We start from the raw sequence: 22,340 nt of genomic DNA, 5'->3' as shown, positions 1-22,340 counted from the left end.
CGCAGGAACTCGCAAGACATTTTCGTCTTGCGAAGCAAGCCCATAGGAGATTTGTTTTGCGAAGCACCTCCAAAACGGAAAACTCTTTTGTCTAGCGAGTTTTCCGTCTTGCGAGGCATTCGTCTTGCGGGGCACCACTGTACCCGACTTTGGATGCTTCCAGGCAAATACAGCCCAAAACTACTTCTGGTTGGCTGGTCTCCCACACCAGTGAGAGCTGCATGTTTTTGCTCAGCAATGAGACTATGGCAGTTGTATTCTTTCATGATTTTGAATGTTAAATTGGCTTAACGCCAAATCGGTATAATGTATGTTACTACTAGGGCGATTTCATTGTTGGTGTTTAATAGGTATTGCATGCAAAAGCTCTCAGGTTCAATCCCCAGCAACTCCAGGTAGACCTTGTAAAGACTCCTGTCCGAACCCTGGGAAGCCACTCCCTGTACAAAACTAGGTGGGACAGCAGTGCAGACTTAATGTAAGGCAGCATTTGAGGTTCCTATGTACAGGAAGTGAGACTTATTGATGTGTAAATGTGTTGATAATTGTGGCATAAATATGCAGCCCACAAACTAATTCCCTGTTAAACAGAAGGCACAGATAAATATAGGCCTCGAGAGTGGGCTGAAAGCTTTGCTGTTATACCGCCCTTAACTTTTTTTGCTTACAAGATGTCATACTCACTTGAAAATCCATGCCATGTATGCTTAGAAATGTTTAGTACCAAAACAGAGCCAAATGTGACATCTTAAGGAATGGACAATTTTGCGTGCCCCTCCAAGCATTCAGTGATTGATAAATTATAATAATCACTCTTGGACAGTGCACTGCAGCAGCTTGGTAGCAGCAGGTTAAATTGAATTAATAAATTGAAGCTGGCAGCACTACCATGTCAGTACACAGCAGAGTACATATTGTATGCAATCAGAACAAGACACGTGCAAAAGTCTGGCCTCTGGACTGCTATCAAAATATATAAATATATTTATCTGAGCACTTCTTCAAGTTGGAAATCGATGGGAACAGAATACATCTGTGGGTTTGTTGTTGTTTTCAAGCATTTGTGGTAACTCTGATTTTATGGTTTCAGAACAATCCCTCCCACTCAATTTCGCAAACACATTTTCTGCCTTCCATCTATTTTATCCAGCCACTCTTATCAGCTCAATAGGTCACTGTAGGTATAGTGGAGTTCTTGCATTCCCAGTAGCTGATAGTGTGACTGGGCACTATACTCACTAGACCTCTGGCCAGTCATGCCAGTAAGCTGATGCTTACTGAGAGGGAGAGAGACAGAGGCAAGGTCGTGGTGAGGTTGGCACCATGCAAACACACTGTGAGGAGCACCAATTTGCTTTGCCAATGCATTTGCATCACACTGACCTAGCTACTCTCCTCTGTCTCCACCTCTTGGAAAGCAGCAGTGATGCTATTGATTGGTCAAGTGAGTGGCACATCTGACCATTTTATCTGATACTGAAGCCTCTGTTGTTGTTTAGGATATTGCTGCTTTAGCTGCTGTGGCACAAATAGCCACACAAATGTCTTGCCACACAACACATATCATGATTGCCAGCCATTTAGCTGTGCCCAGTTTGTCACAGTGAAAATGTTCCTTGTTAACAGCAGTTTCTGGGTATGTTGTACAGTGATTCCAATGCCACCTCAGTTTCGATCATATGTTTATTCTGACCCTGCTTTTCCATATTTCCATAGAATATTTTTTTATAGTGCAAGGGGGGGGGGGACCAGCTCCCTTTCTTAGCATTTTCCCCACAAATGTTTGCTTATACATGTACATTGCCTGCATTCTCAGTTATCCTCATGGCAACATAATGCAGCCTGGCCCAACTGGATACATAGCACTGTGGCATCATTCCTGTCATTGTACATCCCTGATGATCCAGGTGACATGTACATAAAACATGAAGCAGCACTGAACAAGGGCTGGAAGAAAATGTGTAGGGAGAAAAGTTATGATGAGAGTGAGCAATGGTGGAGAACCACTAGAAAAAAAGTGAGCAAGTGTTTTAGGAAGCACATTTCCACCTTGGTTAAAAGGCTAGTTCTACACAAAGCTCAAAACTTTAGAATATTTAGTGCATCTTCAATACAGTGGTGCCTCGCAAGACGAAATTAATCCGTTCCGCGAGTCTCTTCGCCTCGCGGTTTTTTCATCTTGCGAAGCACGGCTATTAGCGGCTTAGCGGCTATTAGCGACTTAGTGGCTTAGCGGCTATTAACGGCTTAGCGGCTTTAAGAAAAAGGAAACAAACTCGCAAGAACTCGCAAGACGTTTCGTCTTGCGAAGCAAGCCCATAGGAAAATTTGTCCTGCGGAACAACTCAAAAAATGGAAAACCCTTTCGTCTAGCGAGTTCTTCGTCTTGCGAGGCATTCGTCTTGTGGGGCACCACTGTAATGAACTGAACTAGAGGGGGAATTAAACACCTGAAAACAAAGAAAGTGCAAAGATAAACACATTCTACCCTGAACTCCTCTGAAAGGGTGGGGTACAAATTTAATAAATGAATGAATTTGATTTGTGCTGGCTGGTACCAGTTATTCCACTTACCAAAATTTGTTATTCAGTTTGCAGAATTCTGGATCTTCTCCACAGAATTTCAGATTCACACTCTAGGCTACCTTCAGTGGGCTCAGGTCTGTTTCATACGGTGCCTGCTGAAATGTGAGTATAGTCCAAAAGCCTACTTGGTTGGCTTGCCACCCATTTTGCAACAGTAATTTATGCAGACGTTGCCCATTTGATCGTCTAGATTTCTCGCTCTGCAGCTCCAATGAAGCGTCAGGCTAACATGGCAGGCAGGCAACATCCATACCGTACATTTAAAGAACCTTTATGCAGCTTTAACAGTCATGACTTCCCCGCTATGAATTCTGGGAGCTGTAGTTTTTTTTTTGTTTTTTTTTTTGTTTTTTAAGGATGCTGGGAGTTGGTAGGAAATCCCTCACAGAGCAATAATTCTTAGCATCCTTAACAAACTACAGAGTGGCATATGAGTCCTTCAAATGTATGTTGTGAATATGACCTCTGAAACAGTACACAAGTGTAAGGATAAGTGTGTGTCACATAGCAAGTAACATGAGTTGGTACCATGCATCAGTTAGAAACCTAGGTGAATAAAGAAAGCTGCCTTCTATAGAATCAGAACATTCATCCATGCAGTATTGTCCACACTAAATGACAGTGGCTTTCCATGGTCCTGAAAATTCCTGATGCTCTACTCCTAAGCTATGGCTGTTGCCCAGTTGAAATTAAAGAACACCACTTTTTCTGAGTTGTAGCTTGTAGCTCTTGACATGTTTATAGCAAGCGCCAGGGTACCACATTTATCCACACACCAAAATTAGATGCATCAATAATCTAACCTCTGACTTAGATTTAGTGATGCTAAAATTAACACGCACAAGAGAAGGCAATATGAAATTGAATGTCCATGGCTTCCGGCGCCTACATCAGATTTCAGTAATGTTGCTATGGAGCTAGAAACACATCCAAAAGTTGGGACTAATTGTTGCAGCAAGTTGTCCATCACACTTCAGCATTTAGCAGATGCTGTGCTAATTTGCTATGATCAAATAAACATGGTAATTCTGAAGCTGCAGTACCTGAAGAAGTGTTAATGTAGAATGAAAATAGAAAGAAAGAAGTGGGACCTGTAATAAAACGTGGCAGCATGGGATGTTGATGTTTAGGATTCCAGGAACTCAACTCCATTCCAGCAACTTGACTCCATTACGCTTCCTCCAACAGTATGTATGCCTTTAATGGTCAGTGATCACTGTTGGGATGGGTTTGCCGTGCCCCTTTTGTCCCTCAAAGTATTTTGTACTTATGTAGGGTTGCCATACGTCTTGAATTTTCCAGACATAACCGGAATACCACAGGTGAAAGCAGTGTCTGGGCAGAAATCAGCAAAATGTCTGGGAAAATCTGGATGTATGGCAAGCCATGTCAGCAGTGTCGTTTTTGCCGATTTTCCTTAAAATGAGCTCAAAAGTGTCAATGACTTTGCTGTCTGGATTTTCACGGTTTGGAATATGGCAACCCCAACTTATGGAACTTTGGTGGTCCCTGGGTATGGGGGAGAAAATCAATTCCATTTGCATTTAGCATATTGCAGATAAGTGAAATGAAAGACCCTTTGAAATTTGCACCTCTCCAAATTTTGCTGTGCAGTCTTCTGACAGGTAATGTGTCCACACATGTTGATGCTAAACAGTGCATATATCAGTGAAAATAGCATAAAAATGCAATATATTTGGGGAAACCTTTTTTTTTAAAAAAAAGTGTATTAGGCAAAATTGCATACAAGAAATTTGCACACAAGTGTTGATAAATCTTTCTGAGGACTTAAAAACCCTCAGAGAGCTGAGGTTACAAATGGGGGAAAGAAAATCTGGAAGACACTGAAACTGATAGTCACCTATCCCTAACATTCCCCCACACCTCCTGTGTGTGGATGGTGCCATTTGCCTACATAAGTAAAAAAGGGAGGGAGGAGGGACTATGCCTATTCGAAATACTTTTCAACTTCGTTAATGACCAAACAGCCTAGTGGAACTTAGCCTGCAAAATGGGAATCCCTGGAAATTCTTCTTGAGTGGAGTGTTGAATATGAAATAATTTATACCACTGTAGAAGAAGAAGAGTTTGGATTTGATATCCCGCTTTATCACTACCCGAAGGAGTCTCAAAGCGGCTAACAATCTCCTTTTCCCTTCCTCCCCCACAACAAACACGCTATGAGGTGAGTGGGGCTGAGAGACTCAAGTGTGACTAGCCCAAGGTCACCCAGCAGCTGCATGTGGAGGAGCGGAGACGCTAACCCGGTCCCCCAGATTACGAGTCCACCGCCCCTAACCACTACACCACACTGACATAAATTATGCTAGTTTTCTATAGTAAGGATTGTTTTGTAGGTGTTTCATAGGTGCAGTTGGAAAAGAAAAATAGAAAAGGGGAGGGGGAGGGAAATTTCCTGCTTGGAGAGAATGGCTGGTTGGACCCCTAAGTAGGTATAGTCCTGCTACAATGGAAATTAAATTTCAACACTTAGTTGCAGGTCACATTTGTACCAAAGGTTCAGTATGCAGCAGCTATAATTTTGTGACTTGGAATTGAGCAAGCTTCTGGAAAACTTCCTCACAGTGGCACGATAAAAGGTTGAATGACTAACGCAGGTATCCAGTGCTTCTTTTAACAACACAACTCAGTGAGATGGTTTTACAATGTACAAATAGCCTTAGTGACAAGGCAGCAGTTGGGGCCTGACTGAATTAAAGTTACAGCACAGGGCAATCTTATTGTGGAGTGGTGTCAGTGGGTCTGTCATTTGGCTTCTGCTATAATTTGTCAGAAAGAGTTATTTGCAGGGGTTAATAATAACTTGACCATATGAAATTGCATCAGGTGAAACTTGGTCCACAGACCATCAGCCAAGACACTTATTTCTTGTTACATGAAGGTTTTAAATTGAGAGGGCAAGTCTTTTTAGCATGTCAGGTGGAGGCATGAGTGATACTTGACCATTTCCTTTTGAATTAGCTGTGACTATGTCTTCTTTAAATTGAATCTGGTTAATATCTGTGGCTTCTTTTGTACATAACTTACAGTAGTGGTTCAATAGGGACTCAGTCCATTAAAGTGCTCAGGATTATTTTAGGGGCTCGATTGCTAACACTTTTATTGACTTCGATGCTGTCCAAAGGTTCCTGAATACCTTGTCAATAGCTTAGAATTTTGCTACATAAAGCCACAAAACTTTTTTTTTTTTTTGAGCTTCTTTATAACATCCAAGTCTTTTTTATGCTTGGAAACTAAGTTGTGTTTTTTTTAATGCATTGCAATCAAGCTTTACATATTTTGCGAGACTAGGCAGAGTGAGCCTGTAGCTGCAGAAGGGGGTGATGGCATGAGAATAAGAACAACATATTGGGATCAAATAGGCCACAACTTTATTGACTACAGATTTCAGTAGCTTTTGGTGTAGGCATTGGGTGTTGTACCATTCAACATATCTGATTGCTAATTGATTTTTTTGCGGGGTTAATCCTGTGTTACAGATCATCCTATGATGTACATAAAATTGGGGCACTCCCTTCAAGATTGCCACTTTGGGGAGGGGTGCTATGGCCCATAGTCCTCCATCTGGCCATTTGGACAGCAGCACCTCCCCGAGACCCTTTTAATGGGGGTACCCCAATTCCTTGAAGCAGCTGGTGGGAGTCCCAACATCCCCCCTGCCTAGACTAAGGATCCAACCCAATGCTTTGTCCACTAACAAGTTGCGACAATTGCTACGAGGTAGTCAAAACCCCAAGACAGGTCCAATGTGTCTGCAAGCGAATTCCTTTCTGGTCCCGAATACGGCAATCAAATACTCCCATAGCAAGGTTGCAGGCATGCACTCCTGCTCACCTTTGGGCCAAGTCAAACATGCTGTATAGGGTGGGAAATCCAGCAACAACTGATCTGGAAAATCTGGACGCAGCCCACTTAAATGCTTGAGGGGCAGATCAGAGTGAAGCCAAGGGGACGAAGTCTTCACTCCAGTTCACCCTGCAAGCCATCTCCACTCTCGCGGTAACTTCAGGCTTGGGAGAAAAGTGGAACTTCCTTGGATCCAGGTTTTACTAACTTATTTATTTAATAGATATTTCATAAATGCAACACATTTACTTCTCCTCCCCCTACACTCTACCTTTCTGTGCATCCTATTTGCATAGATGCTCTTAAAGTCATTTTCTTCCTTCCCCATTTCTTCCTTTTTAATGGAAAGAAAAAAAAGTGTTTAGATTAAACTAAGGCACATCATATATGGGACTCCAGAGGCTGCTCTGCAAAACTCTTCATGTTTTTTTATGCATGGTAATGTGGTTAATATCAAGTTTCAAGCTCGTGGGAAGAGCTCAGGTAGTAATTTGTTCCAACAAATTGCTAAAAGGAAGACAAAAAGCCATGCATAACTTATCCAAAGCAGTATGGGTAGGGAGGTTTTATTTACATGAAGTTCACTCTAATTTTTATTTACACAAAGTTCACTTTTATCTAATGAAAGTCTCTAAACTTCAGACAGTTACGATGACAACAACTCTATAAACTTAGGAAGATGGGGGAAACGAGCCAGGGCTCCTTATATGCTGGAGTCATTAATAATATTTCATCATGAGTCTTTTATTGAATGGTGACAGTTCATCAGGAACAGTGGCATTAGGTAGTCCATTAAAGGGATTGCTCTGGGTGCTTGTCACAAAGCATATCATGTACCTTCATTTGCTTCTATCCACACAGATAAAGTGCTAAACACACTTTCAACAAATAGGAAACCCAAGGTAGACCGGCAAGCAATAGTGACAAGCAATATGACCAACAACCTACTGTGCCTGGATATGTTGTTGTTTAGTCATTTAGTCGTGTCCGACTCTTCATGATCCCATGGACCAGAGCACGCCAGGCACTCCTGTCTTCTACTGCCTCCCACACTTTGGTCAAACTCATGCTGGTAGCTTCGAGAACACTATCCAACCATCTCGTCCTCTGTCATCCCCTTCTCCTTGTGCCCTCCATCTTTCCAGACATCAGGGTCTTTTCCAGGGAGTCTTCTCTTCTCATGAGGTGGCCAAAGTATTGGAGCTTCAGCTTCACAATCTGTCCTTCCAGTGAGCACTCAGGGCTGATTTCCTTAAGAATGGATAGGTTTGATCTTCTTGCAGTCCATGGGACTCTCAAGAGTCTCCTCCAACACCATAATTCAGATAATCAATTCTTCAGCGATCAGCCTTCTTTATGGTCCAGCTTTCACTTCCATACTGGATATAGGGCATTCCAAAAGAGAATCTTATTGCCATGTCCTTTTTCATACCAGACCTCAGCTGGGCATGACAGCTACTATTGTGATGAAACTGCCGTGCGCATTCACAGATAAGGTGTGGGTTGTATCCAGCTAAGAGCAGATGCACTGATATCAAGAGACATCACACGACTGACTTAAGTCAGTTGATTTCAATGGATCTACCCTGAGTATGACATAGGCCACATTGGCACCATTTATTTAAAACACTAGGATACCACTTTAAATAGTCATGGCTTCCCCCAATGAACTCTGGGAGCTGTTGCTTGTAAATGCTGGCGAGATTCCTATTCTTCTCCCTAAGCTACAATTCCCAGGGTTCCCTGTAAAGAGAGAGTTGGTTTTTAAACCAATTTGAAAATTGTAGCTCTGTGAGGGGAATAGCCATCTCCTAACAAGTCTCAGTATCCTTAACAAATGACAGCCGCCAGAATTCTTTGCAGTAAGCCATGACTGTTTAAATCGTTGTGATAGTGCTCTAAATGCATGGTGTGACTGTAACCTTAGTCAGATGCAACCACGTGCCTCATTGACATATCACCCTGTTCTTCTCCAGTTTCATAGCATGTGGGCTATTTCTGCCTTTGCTGATGGTAATGACCAGTGGGACTGCTAAACACCTGCCAGAGCAGCAGCACTCCCTCTTCCCCAGTGAAGCAAGTTCAGGAGTTGAAAAAGAATTCATTGGAGATCTCCGCTCTGAACACAGAACTGCACGATGGAATGTGATTGTGCACAAAGCCAAAGGATACAGAAGAATGGTCAATTAGATTTTAGAACAATCAAAGCAGAATAGGCCAAAAAGGAGGAAATAAACTGCATATTTACTGGATGTTTTCATTATTCATACCTATAATTTGTACCTTTTAACATTTCCCCCAGGTGCCCATTATTAAAAAAATACTTTAATGAGCATAGCTGTGTAGGTACTGTTAGAAGTTGACCTGAGTGCTGGCAGTATTAATGAAGACCAAAGTATTGATCCTCATCTGTGTAGCAGTGTGTGTGTATGTTCTGTGCCTTTTGACATCAGTGGTCTCCATCATAAAAAACATTGATGAATGCTGAAACTGAAATGGCAATGAATCTCTCTCTCTCTCTCTCTCTCTCTCTCTCTCTCTCACACACACACACACACACACACACGAGAGAGGGGGGGAGGGAGGGAGGGAGAGATGCTGGAAACATTAGACAAAAGGCTTTTTTTTAGAAATGACCTCTTGTTTGTGTAATTATTTCCCAAGGAAGATACAACATTTGGAACCTATTGGCCCTTGGAGACAGGCTGCGATACAGTTCCTTTTCCACCAGGCTTTGAAAGTGGAGTCTCTTGGAAGTCAAAGCTGCTGGTTAACCGTACAGTGGTACCTCGGGTTACAGACGCTTCAAGTTACATACGCTTCAGGTTACAGACTCCGCTAACCCAGAAATAGTACCTTGGGTTAAGAACTTTGCTTCAGGATGAGAACAGAAATTGCGCAGCGGCAGCAGGAGGCCCCATTAGCTTAAGTGGTGCTTCAGGTTAAGAACAGTTTCAGGTTAAGAACGGACCTCCAGAACGAATTAAGTTCTTAACCCGAAGTACCACTGTATCTCCATTAAATAAAAAAATAAGCAATGTGCTGTGCTCTATTTGTTTTAATCATCCCTCCATTTTCAATGTTCAGGGAGCAACGTAACATTACAGTACCCACCCACAAAACAGAGGTGCCAGCAGGCTTGGGGGAACTCTGAGGTTGTCAGGGGAGGAGGGATTCCTGAATATGCAGTCTCATGACCCCTGGGAGGGCAATGAGAAGCCATCTGGATTGGCTTTCCATGGTCTGAATAATCCAAAGACAACAAAGGCTTACTCAAAAATACACAGTCATAAAAAAAGTCACTTTCCCTTGTCTGCTGCTAAATTTCATTACAGGAGTGGAAATGCAAACCTTGCATGCTTTTGATTATTGACTCATGTCTTCACTTTATTTATTGCCTGAGTATGGCCATTCCAATTTACTTTTATAAATGATAGAAGTGCAATCTCTTGAGGGTGTGAATATGCTACCACATATTTCAACGAGCAATTTGTTTATGTGAGTCCTGACACACAATAGTATATATTATTTTCTCTATCATTATACCATTTTCTTTTCTCGGTTATTTAGGTAGGCAGAGCGAAAGCGTAATACTATCTTCCCAAATGACAGTCATATTTGATCTAAAATCGCGCTCTTCTTGTTAGGAGTCGGGTCACACAATCTTGTTTTCCTTCGCCGCAAATATGATACAGCATTTTAAAGAAAAAGGTCATATACTCGGTAGTCATTCTAATATCAAATATTTAGTCTGAATTTATGACTGCAAACCTGCAATGAAATTATCCACCCATTTCCTTTCAGGATTTATATCTGTATAACAGCACCTGCATTTTCTGTGTTGTCACACTGAGAGTTGACCTTGTGGAGGAGTTGTGATAGGATGGGGGGGAAATCCTGATGGTATCATATAGTGTAAAGCCATCCTCTCTCCCTCCCTCGGTCTCTCTCTCTCTTTCTCTCTTTCTCTCTCTCTCTCTCTCTCTCTCTCTCTCTCTCACACACACACACACACACACACACACACGTTCCTTATTTCAACCTGAGATCATCACAGGGAAAGAAGGGGGAAAGGGTTAATTTCACATACCTGAAGTTAATGCTTAACTGGCCAAATGGAACTTGGATCCAGTTACTGCAATTTGTAAACCTATGGTAAAGCCAGAAGCTTGTGTGAACAGGGAAGAAAATTAGCAGATGATGAAGTTAGCTTTGGTATCTGATTCTAAGCCATCTCTTTCTTGAGACAACTCTGCATGCTGATTTAGGGACTGGTTCTAGAGAGATGCCCGATAGCCAGTGTAAGGTAGAGTGTTTAATTCCTAAGGAGCAAAGGAAATAGTTTGGTGCTGGGACTGTTGTGCATGCATGTCTTCTATGAAAGGAGATGACCCATATCGCTCCTCCTCTCTCTCCTATATTGTCTATTGCTGCAAAAATGAGTGACACTCATTTTTCTCATTATTGAGTGTTCGCTGCCTCTGCTCAGCTTTATAAGCTGCATTTGCTAGGGTAGAAAAACCTGCATTGCTACAAATAGCATTGCATTTTACGATTGCAAATGATACTAGGGCTCAAAGAAAGAGGGGGAGATACTGAGATGCTGACAAGGAACTGTATCTAAAGGGCTTTTTCCAGTGCACTTGTGGATCATCAGTGTACATGTTACCCAAATTACAACCTAGGTGGCCAGCCAGCTAATGACAGTGTTTCTATTTCTTGGGCTCTGCTTTCATCATTTGCTGTAAAATCCAGTATGGTGGTGAGTATAGTGAGGACTTTAAAATATTAAAGGGTAAAAAATTTAAGATCAAACCAACAATTAGATAAATTAAGGGCTATGAATTTGCTGAACCAACCTTTAAAAGGGATACAAGAATGGGAGATGTGAGAAAGTCAGGAAAATATGTGAATTTAAGATATAAAATAAGAAAGAGGGATTTTTTTGTGTTTTTTGTATATGTGTTTTTTCTTTTTATTATTAGTTTTTAATGTATGTATTTTTGTATTTTTGTCCGTATTGTTCTATTTTGTAGTATGTATTGTGTGTTTTTCTATCTTTTTTTCTCTATTCTTGTCCTTGTATTTTTTCTTCTATTGTTAAAACCTAATAAAAAACTTTATTTTAAAAAAAAATTAAAATATTAAAGGGTAACACACGGTAGATTCCCCCCCCCCAGATCACTTTAAGTTCTCCATTTCCCCCTTTAGCAATAAGCGCCCAATCCCACTCTACTCATCACCATAATTGCAGAATAAACAAACTGTTACTTCCCAACACTGGCAAACAAACATGGTAGCCAGTAGAGAACACAACTGAAACTGAAAAGGAAAGTCCAAGGGGTGGAGCTAAACTCTAACCCATGATAAGTTTCAATATTTAACTTTGTAAAGGTCATGTTAAAGTACAGACGTTTTCTTTCTTTTTTAAAGGCTCTCTTAAGTAAGTATGTGGGACGCGGGTGGCGCTGTGGGTAAAACCTCAGCACCTAGGACTTGCCGATCGCATGGTCGGTGGTTCGAATCCCCGCGGCGGGGTGCGCTCCCGTCGTTCGGTCCCAGCGCCTGCCAAGCTAGCAGTTCGAAAGCACCCCCGGGTGCAAGTAGATAAATAGGGACCGCTTACCAGCGGGAAGATAAACGGCTTTCCGTGTGCTGCGCTGGCTCGCCAGATGCAGCTTGTCACGCTGGCCACGTGACCCGGAAGTGTCTGCGGACAGCGTTGGCTCCCGGCCTATAGAGTGAGATGAGCGCACAACCCTAGAGTCTGGCAAGACTGGCCCATACTGGCAGGGGTACCTAAGTAAGTATACGTGAGAAGCCCACCCTCAGCCACACTTGAGTGAGGAGACTTTTGAGGACTTTTCCAGTTGAGGCATTTCTTGTGCACTCACCCTGCCTTATTTACTGATTTTTTTCAGAGGACCCTATTACAGTGGTACCTTGGTTTACGAACTTAATTCATTCCGGAAGTCCATTCTTAAACCAAAGGCATTCTTAAACCGAGGTGTATTTTCCCTAATGAGGCCTCCCACCACCGTTGCCCTTCCACCATTCGTATTCCATTCTTAGACCGAGGTAAAGTTCTCAAACCAAGACACTATTTCCGGTTTTGCGGAGTTGGTAAACCAAACCATTCTTTAACCAGACTGTTCTTAAGCCGAGGTACCACTGTATTAAATTGATCCTGTTCTTAAAACAAGTAGTCATTCTTAAATGGGGGCTGCCATTGTCTGTCATGTCACAAATTAAAAATACAAATTTCCAAAAATAAAATGAAAATCATGATGGTGGTGTACCCATTTGCCTCATCCTGGCTACAGGGCAGTCCTAGTCTCCTTCGCGTGGACATAATCATAGGTGCTGTCTACATATTTGAATTAGCAGAAAGGGCATAGAAAGACTGGAAGGGAGAAGATTTGATGGAAATACTGGCAATCCTTTGCAATGCTATAGACAGCTATTTTTATTCATTCACTCACTCATTTCTACTCTAAACACTCATAAATTTATAATATAAATATATGTTGCCTAATCAACATGTAGTCCCAAAGTGGCATGCAAAGCAAACATTAACATTTGCAAACCTAATAATACTCATAAAGCCAGAATTTAACAGCAAGTAGCAAAATTATACGAGGAACAGTAGTAACCAGAAGGTTGCAATCAATTTACAAATGTGCGTGTCTGACTACATGTCTGCTCTAAACTTTAGCATACGCCTAAATCTTTCCTGTATTATACAGTGCAACACAACATCAGTTTAGCCTAGGACTCCCATATTCTCCTTGGACACATTGGGTATTTCTTATATTTCTTTTTGTATAACCACTATTGTGGACTGATATTACATCTCTTGTGCTATCTGGATTCTGGAGTTCTACAGTACAGATAATTCTGACTGGGAAAAGTGATCTGTATGTGAATCTAGGGTGGCCATATTTCAAAAAAGTAAAATCCCTGACACCCGCAAAGTTGTTTAGCTTTCTTAAGAAGACCCCCAAATTGTTGAGGTTTTCTTAAGAGATCGCCAAAATCGCTGAGCTTTTTTGAGGAAACCAAACCCATAAATAGCAATTTTTAAAGTTGTTTACACTGCTTTTTCCATACATACAGGTTTTCCCTGACATTTTGCCGATTCAGCAAAATTCCTACAATGCCATTTTACACCCCAAAACTAGGACGTGTCACGAATTTTCCTGATGTATGGCAAGCCTATTTTGATGCTCAAAATGTACATATATTCTTAGCTGTTAGGCAATGTCTGTAGTGAATTGTACACACATACACATAAAATCAAGATACTGAGTTGGATCCAGACTTAGTCATGCTTAGAACAGACCTATTTTTAAAATAAATAGGAGTTATATGGGGATCTTCTCTAAGTACGATGTGCAGATGAGAGGGATGTGCCAGGAGGTGTGGCTGCCAGCACAAAAACAGGTGCATCAATGGCTAGGGAAAATCTTACAAGCTCAACCAGTTTGAAGACTCAACAGCCATGTCCACCTAAAACATGGTCAGTCAATCTCCAACATACATGCACAACTCATACCTCCTTGGGCAACACTATAAACAAACACAAGTGGGCACAACTGCACAGCAGTTGGAGCCCCACCACACCACAACCTCACACCATCACACTTCAACCTCACGCCTCTTCTCCTTGAACCCATATGTCATGTATCCCAAAGAAGCACCCAATCACATATGGACAAAGTCTTTAGTGAATGCATGAAAAGCCCAGACATGCACAGCAATAGCAGAGAGCATACCCACTCTCCACACACTTCACTATGTGGAATACCGTAGACTTCTTACAGCGGCTAGATTAAATGTCCTTGACTCTGCGATATTGTGGGGAAGGTACAGGGGAGTACCATACGCCCAGAGAACCTGTCATTGTGCCAAGGGTGTGGTTGAGTCCACCGAACACATCCTCTTGACTTGCCCTTCTTATGCAGAGCTTAGACAAAACTTTATAGACACACTCCTATGTCAATCTAGCTTCCTATCTGGAGAAAACCAGGTTTTACACTTGCTGAATAACGGCACTAGAGCTATACCTTCCTTGGTGGCCAAATTTCTTTTTTTAGCTTTTAAGCGTCGAAAGACTGTAATTGACTGTATTGACATGGGGCTATCTGTTTAGCCCATTTTAGTGTTGGCTAAGTTTTAAAATTTTCCTGGAGCTTTTAACTGTGTTTTGACAAATGTACTTTTTCTGACTGACGATCGAATAAAAGGTTGATGATGATGAGTGAATGCATGAAAAGCCCAGACATGCACAGCAATAGCAGAGAGCACACCCACTCTTCACACACTCCACTGGATATATCAATATCCAGTATATCAGGTATATATATATTAATATTGTGTACCACCACCAAACTCAGCAGGCTCCTTGCAGCAGAAGCAGAGAAGACATTGGCATTAAATACAAGATGGATATTGCCTACTTTATTATTTATCAAAAGGGGAAGGATATTAGGCCTGCATAACTTCTGAGCCACAAGTCTGCCCACAGCCAACAATCTATGCGTAGAGGTGCAGCAGGATTGATAAACGTTCCTTTCATTTTTTTGCTGCCTGCTCAATACTGCTTTATCTATAGATATTTATTTTCTGGACTAGGTTTCTCCATCCCCCCCTCTTTTTTTTGGCTCTGAAGAAGAGCCAAAGTTTAGTTTATTGGCTGACTGCAGTAATCAGCTTGGAAGGATATACATTTACAAAAGCCGAGTTGCAAGCTGGCTATTGATTACTCTTTTTATGAAACATGTTAACTTCTTCCCACATAGTCATGAATCTGCAAACTGCATGGGGAAGGCTGCACTAGCAGTAGGAAGAGAATAGTAAAACAATTAGCAAATGATTTAGATTTTTTACCCCTCCGTAAACACGAAGGTAACCGAATTCAGTGATGCAAATACCTGCCTAATAGAATTACAGCATAAAAGCAATGAGGAAATAACATGGAGAAATTCCCAGCAGAAACTCATCTGAAAAAGCTCGTAGGCATTTGATAATTTAGTTGATCCCCCCCCCCCCGCTGTCTTCAGATGTCAAGGGCAGAAGAAAATAAAAATGTGTTTTCTTCTTTCATTCTCTGTCTTCAAGCTATGGATTGCATCTCACTTATTCTGTGTCAGTGAGTCCAGCATGCAACGTATACTTTATCAATTAGGATATTTTTGTCGTTAGGTTTAGAAGGCAGAATGAAGTGCAAGTGTCTATTAAGCTCTTTGCATTAAAGCAGACTGACAGTTTTATATATAAAACATTATCTTAATAGAAGAGGATAATAATTTTCCTACTATACTTTGATCCTCTAAAGTACTTGTCCAAAACTTGGTTATTGTTCATAGCAAATGTGGTGGAATTTAGCAGTCCTGAGGGCCTCCTCCTCCTCCTCCTCCTCCCCCCCTCCTCCTCCTCCTCCTCCTCCTCCTCCTCCTCCTCCTTCTTCTTCTTCTTCTTCTTCTTCTTCTTCTTCTTCTTCTTCTTCTTCTTCTGTATTATTTATACCCCACCCATCTGGCTGGGTTTCCCCAGCCACTCTGGGTGGCTCCCAACAGAATATTAAAAACACAAAAAACATTAAAAACTTTCCTAAATTGGGCTACCTTCAGATGTCTTCTAAAAGTCAGATAGTTTTTTTATTTCCTTGACATCTGATAGGAAGGTGTTCCACAGGGCAGGCACCACTACTGAGCAGGCCTTCTTCCTGGTTCCCTCATAGGCAAACTTCTGAGGGCCACACACCAGTAATGGGTGATACAAGAGGCAAAATGTGAGTAGAGTATTGAATGTGACTCTTTCTTTACCTAGCCTTCAGACCCTCCAAGTGTCCCTATTTTCCAGGGACAGTCCCGAATTTAGGGTCTATCCCAGTTTCTGATTTGATCCTGGAATGTCCCACTTTTCTGTAGGACGTTCATGTTTTCATCAGAGAAATGATGGAGGATTTGGCAGGACATCCATATATTCATTGGAAAAATGTTGGAGGCTATGCCAACCACTCAAAAAGCAGAGGTTTCTTCATACACAGTTCCATACAGACTCCACCTAGGCAAGCAAAGGTCATTATAACAAATCAAGGACAAATTCCAACCAGGCAAAAGCACCCAGAGATGGTACAGGCCAGGGCTGGTAGGAAGCATAGCATAAGAAGGGATGATGTGGCTTATGGAGATGCCTGGAGGCAGGCATGAGAGATCTCAAGGGTTCCGTTTAATCCCTGAAGTTCTCCAGCCACTGTTTATAGAACAATAAAAATGCAGGACAATTACATACTCTCTAACATTTCTCCAATGAAAATAGGGATACCCTATTCCACAACAACAACTTCAACATCAACTGTTATTATTGCTTTATTTATAGCCCACCCCATACACTCTGGATAGCTTCCAACATATATAAAGAACATGATAAAACATTAAATATTTGAAAAAATCCCTATACAAGGCTGCCTTCAGATGTCTTCTAAAAGAAGTATAGTTACTTATCTCCTTGGCTCACATAACTCCATACCCTTCAACATTTCTCCAATGAAAATAGGGATGTCCTGAGGAAAAGCGGGACATTCCAGGATCAAATTAGAAACTGGGATGTCTTCTGTAAATCTAGGACTGTCCCTGGAAAATGGGGGCACTTGGAGGGTCTGCAATTAACAGTATATATTGAGCAAATAAAATGGCCAGCTGTAGTGTAAAAGCAACAGAAGAACTGAGGAGAAACAGTTTCCTTTTGCCTAAGCCCTTCAGGGACTCAAAGGACCTCCTAAAAAAAACAAGGTCTTAGCGGCTCTTTAAAAATCATGAGAGAACCAGGCACACATGGCCCCCTGGAGAACAGTTTCCACAAGTGCAGTGGTCTGAAGTCTAACTCCAAATGAGCGGAAACATATTGAGGTCCTCCTCAGAAGATCCTAAGAGGATATTGTCTGAGCTATATCTTTATATACAGAACTCTGAACTCATGCCATTTAGACTGCTGAGAGCTAAAACAGACACCTTGAACTGGTTTTAGAAGTGAAATGGCAAAGAGTGCAGTTCTTCCTTGAAAAGGGTAATATCACATGCAAAATTCTGGCCACTGCCAGAATCTGGAAAAGGCTACTCATTTTTATGGAACAGCTTGTTTACATCAAACATTGTTTCACTTTATAATCTCAGTTCTGAATTTTCCAGGCATAAACATACAGAAGCAAGCAGGCATATGACAGAACTGCTGATACAATCTATACAGGAAGCGATTATGGGTGATCCATTTATGGAAATACAAAAAGTGTGTTAAATATTAAATGGAGCCATCTCAGATTAAAATGTAAATAAATAGAAAGCAGTTCATTTGTATACCACCTTTGGAACTGTCGCACTACAGTGCTTTCATGAAATGCATTTCTTCTGCAAACCTATTTCCTTTGCCTTTTATTGCTTTCTGCTCACCCAGTTGATTGGAAGACATTTCAGAACAGTTTCAAAACATCAGTTTCTTTGTGAGCAGAGAATACCGTAGATTTTTGTTTTTGTAATGCCAGTGCCTTTACCACATATGTATGCTGAGCTGGTGGGAAGCAAGCAGTCATACAAGCAAGCAGTTTACATACTAAATTCAGCCCATTATCCCAAAATCTCTTCCCCCGCCCATCATTAATCAATTATCCAGAAATCTCCCAGCAATTTCCCAAGCTACCTCTATACTATGTTCAAATTCAAAATTGTAAAGATGTGGCTTTACTCCACAATTGGCTTTTCATTTAAAAAGCAACAACAACAACAGCAACAACAACAACAAAGACCCTAACCTGGTGAGACACTAATAGGGCTGCCATATTTCAAAAAGTAAAAACCAGGACACCCCAAAAGTTGCTGAGCCAAAAAATAAAATAAAATTGCAAGACAAAGCACCACATTTCAAAAATTCAAGCCCTACATTAGTAGCCATAAAAGGAACAAGCATTGTTCACCTACAACTTTACAGGTTGCCAAGAAGAAATGGTGTGTTTTTCTCTGGAAGAGGGGAATAATATATCCCCTTACAGTATTCTCAAATTGACCAAATCATAATTTTTATTCACATGATATATTTTTCAATGGTCAGGGAAGATGGGAGTTATAGTCTAACACCATCTAGAGAAGATAGGGAATTTCAGATTTTGCTGGGCTACGACTCCCATAATTCCTGACCATTGGCCATTCTGGTGGCAGTTAGAGCACAACAACATTTGGAAAATCACAGGATCAAAGAGCCACATGACCCTTCATCTAAAGGATTGCCACATTGGCTATCTGTGGATTATAATTAGAGAGTGATTGATTCAAGGTTACTCAGTGAGCTTTGTGGCTCAGTGGGGATTTGAACTTGCTGTTCCTGGACCCATACAAACCCATTGAAATCAGTAGGGCTTATAAATGCTCAACTTTGGCTCAAATCCAAACCATTTCATAAGAACTGGTATAACTTACTGCTGACACAATCCCTTTGTTCAGCCTTCCAATTCAGTTCAGAATTGGACACATGAAGCTGCCTGACGTAGAATATTGGTCCATCTAGTCTAGTATTATCTACAATGCGATTTCCCTTATTTTCTGTGCTACTAAAGAGTTAGGTTACATAGATTTCTTTGAACAGTTGTCTTGAAGGAAAGGGCATAGGAGAAAGCTCTGTTAAAAAAAGGCCATGTTTCACAATGTTTATGATATTACAGAGATCATCAAGGCTGACTTTGGATGTGACAGAGAGAACGGATGCGCTGGTGACTCCCGTATCTGCTTTTAGCACTTTTGGACAAAGGTGGAACTTTGCTGTGAGATGTGTGAGATGGGCCTACATCTGTTATTTATGTATCCTTTGGGGGAATGTCATTTCCCTCTTCAAAAAATTGCACTGAATGTGCAATTTATTCTTGCAATTCTCTCTTACTGCTCCTTCAGAACACCCAAAAGCCAACTTATGTTTCATGTCTTAATGGCGATGCATGACTGATTATGAATCACCTAGTGAACCCTCAGGAATGATATTACACTGCCGCATTTGTGAATCCAATCATAAACGCAGCACTGAGAATGTGCTGGAAAATCAGGATGTGCAGAACTTACCAAAAGAAATGCCACCAGTCTTATCAAAAACTCTTGACCCCCTTTGAAATCTTCTAAAATCCCTTGAGGCCAGGGGTGGGGAACATGTGGCCCTCCAGAAATTGTTGGACTACAATTCCTAACAGTCCCATGGCAAATGGAAAAGTCCAGGGATGATGGGAGTTGAAGCCCAACAGCATCTGGGTTCAACATCCCCGCATCAGACTCCTGATGTTGCTGGAATCCAGTAGCAACCTTGGTTTAAACAGAACTGTACTAGTCTTGCCAAAACATATTCATCTTGCCTCTACATTTCTTATATTGTATATTTTTTCTGCAGAGGAAAGCAGTCCTCCACAAGATGTCCAGCGGGTGGCAACACGAGAACTGGTCTTTTCTGCGGTGGCTCCCCATTTGCTTTCCCTTGGGAAGCTTGTTTGACACCTTCATTATATATATTTAGGTGCCAAGTGAAAACATTTCTTTATAACCAGGCTTTGGGCTGATTAACAGTCTATGGTCTTTAAAATGTGTTTATGGGAGCTGGGGTTGTTGATTTGTTTTTGTTTTATTATATATTTTGTGTTCTTACTTTGTTTATATTTGTATTTTTATATTATATTTTTATACAAAGTACTCTGTGGTCTTCAGAAAAAGGGTGATATACAAAGTTATTTAATTAAAACAACAACAACAACAACAACAACAACAACAACAACAACAACAACACAACATGGAATTTGGTGGTCTGACCCAATTAATTTGTTCACATTGGCCTATTCTCGTATAAGGCACCCACAACTGCCCAAGCTGTTCATGCATTGCCTAAAAAAAAGTAAAAGAAGCCTGACTAATTATATGAAAATTACATGCAAAAAAATACATATTTGTGTAGTATGTATAAGAGTTGAGCCTATGTTTTTCTGTATTTCTCTGGCACAAATTTATAAGCAAATTAATACATATGTATTTTTAATACCTAGATCAATTGTTGTATATGTCTGTGTGGTGGTTACTTTAGAAAACCTAGATTATATGTACACACAATATGCATATAATATTCTATATATAGTAATGCATATTGTTTGTATATTAAACAGAACCAGAAAATGGACTTTATTCCAGCTGAGATTACAGAGCAAGATGGCAATGGGACAGGGGAATTTTGGAGCACACTAGGTTGACAACAAGATTTTCAGAAAATCCTATCCCTCATGAGAACGGCTTACGCTTGGGTGAGAGACAGAGATTCCACATGTCTTGCGTTCAAGGCTGCAAGGCCTTATCAGACTGGCAACCATCAGCTGCCTTGCAAGTAGGAAAGAGAGACTGAAGAGACTATCATGATGCAAGCAACGCTATGTTAGGCAATATAATCTTAGCACAACAAAGCATAATGAAGGTCTCATGTTGCCCCAGAGAGTTCCCGGCCAGTAAAGAGGGGCCTGTCTGTTGTAAATGCCATCTGCTTCTCTGGCTGACAGATCCATGGTTGTGGCCCAAATCCAAGCCCTCGGCTGGGCTTCCAGGAACTGGGAGAAAACACTGCCTTTTCAAGCCTGACATGATCCTCATGAAAAGCAACCCTGGACAGAAGAAGTTGCAATTTCCTGGGTAATATAGCTATAGTGTTTTGTTCCCGAGTTAATCGAAGGATTCGCCATGAAGCAGATGCCATTGTTCAAGATGTTCAGGATGGTATTGTAACTGTTTTCATAAAGTATTCCAAGGACTCCTCTGGCTTTTAGCTTGCTCTGTGTGTCAACATCCATGTGTTTGGAGGGAGCAGATGGTAAGCTTAAACTGTGAAATGAAAAGTGTGCAATGGTGAGAGTGCTCTCCGTAGGAGGGGGGCGTCCGTCACATTATTTTACACTAGATTCCCTCAGTGTTTGGAGACAGGGCTTAACAAATGACACTTTCTCTTTTGTTAATAGCTGAAAAGTCAGAGGGTAATGAGACTCTTTCTTATCATTCTTAGCAGGCACTGAACACCAGGAAAGGGGTTGGAGGGCTGGTGAATTATTGGGGCACCGTCTTAAGACTCTTAACACTTCATCACAACACCTGCTGGCCCCTTTTCTCTTGAGGTGTCTATATATTGCCTTAAACAAAAGCCTATTAACTCATTCAGGAAAATAGAAAAAAGCTGAACTGATGCAGACATGAGGCATACTGAATTTTAGATTGCGTGTCGAGGTCCCCAAGACACCCCCTCCCCAATAACACACGCTTCACACAGAATTTTTGTTTAAGGTTTTTGGCATAATTTTGGCCACAACTTTATTAACATACATGGATGTGAGTGGTTGCTTAGGCATTGGTTAGGACTATCTGTCTCCCCGCCTGGGGACAGAACTGACTTCCGGATTCCAGTGAAAGTCAGTGAGGGGAAACAATGTTGGGGAGAACTGGAGCTCCGCCACAGACCCTCAGCTTCTCCCCGCATGCTCCCAGGGGCTTACGTGGTCCAAACCAGGGGTTTGGTCGAAGGGATGGCAAGCTCCTGAATTCCTTTAATGGAATTCCCTTGCAGCAGCAGCATTGGAGGGGCAGGCCCAGCCAATCCTTACCCCTCCTCCAACCAATTTTAACCAATGCCTAACTGCAAACTTACAAGTTGTGATGATTTGCTACGCAGTAGGCAAAAACCAAATGGCACCAGCTAATCAGCCAAATGCACAAAATTCCTACCAGGCCCCTGCCCCAACGGCAGATGACCCCATGACAGGCAAAGCAAGGTCAACGCACAAGACCCTAATTAAGGGAGGGCGTGCGGGTGATCCGGTGCACGCAGTGAAAGAG

This window comes from Podarcis liolepis (assembly GCF_965112155.1).
Source record: "Podarcis liolepis genome assembly, chromosome: 4".
NCBI lineage: Eukaryota > Metazoa > Chordata > Lepidosauria > Squamata > Lacertidae > Podarcis > Podarcis liolepis.
Note: the sequence above shows the minus strand (reverse complement) of the source record.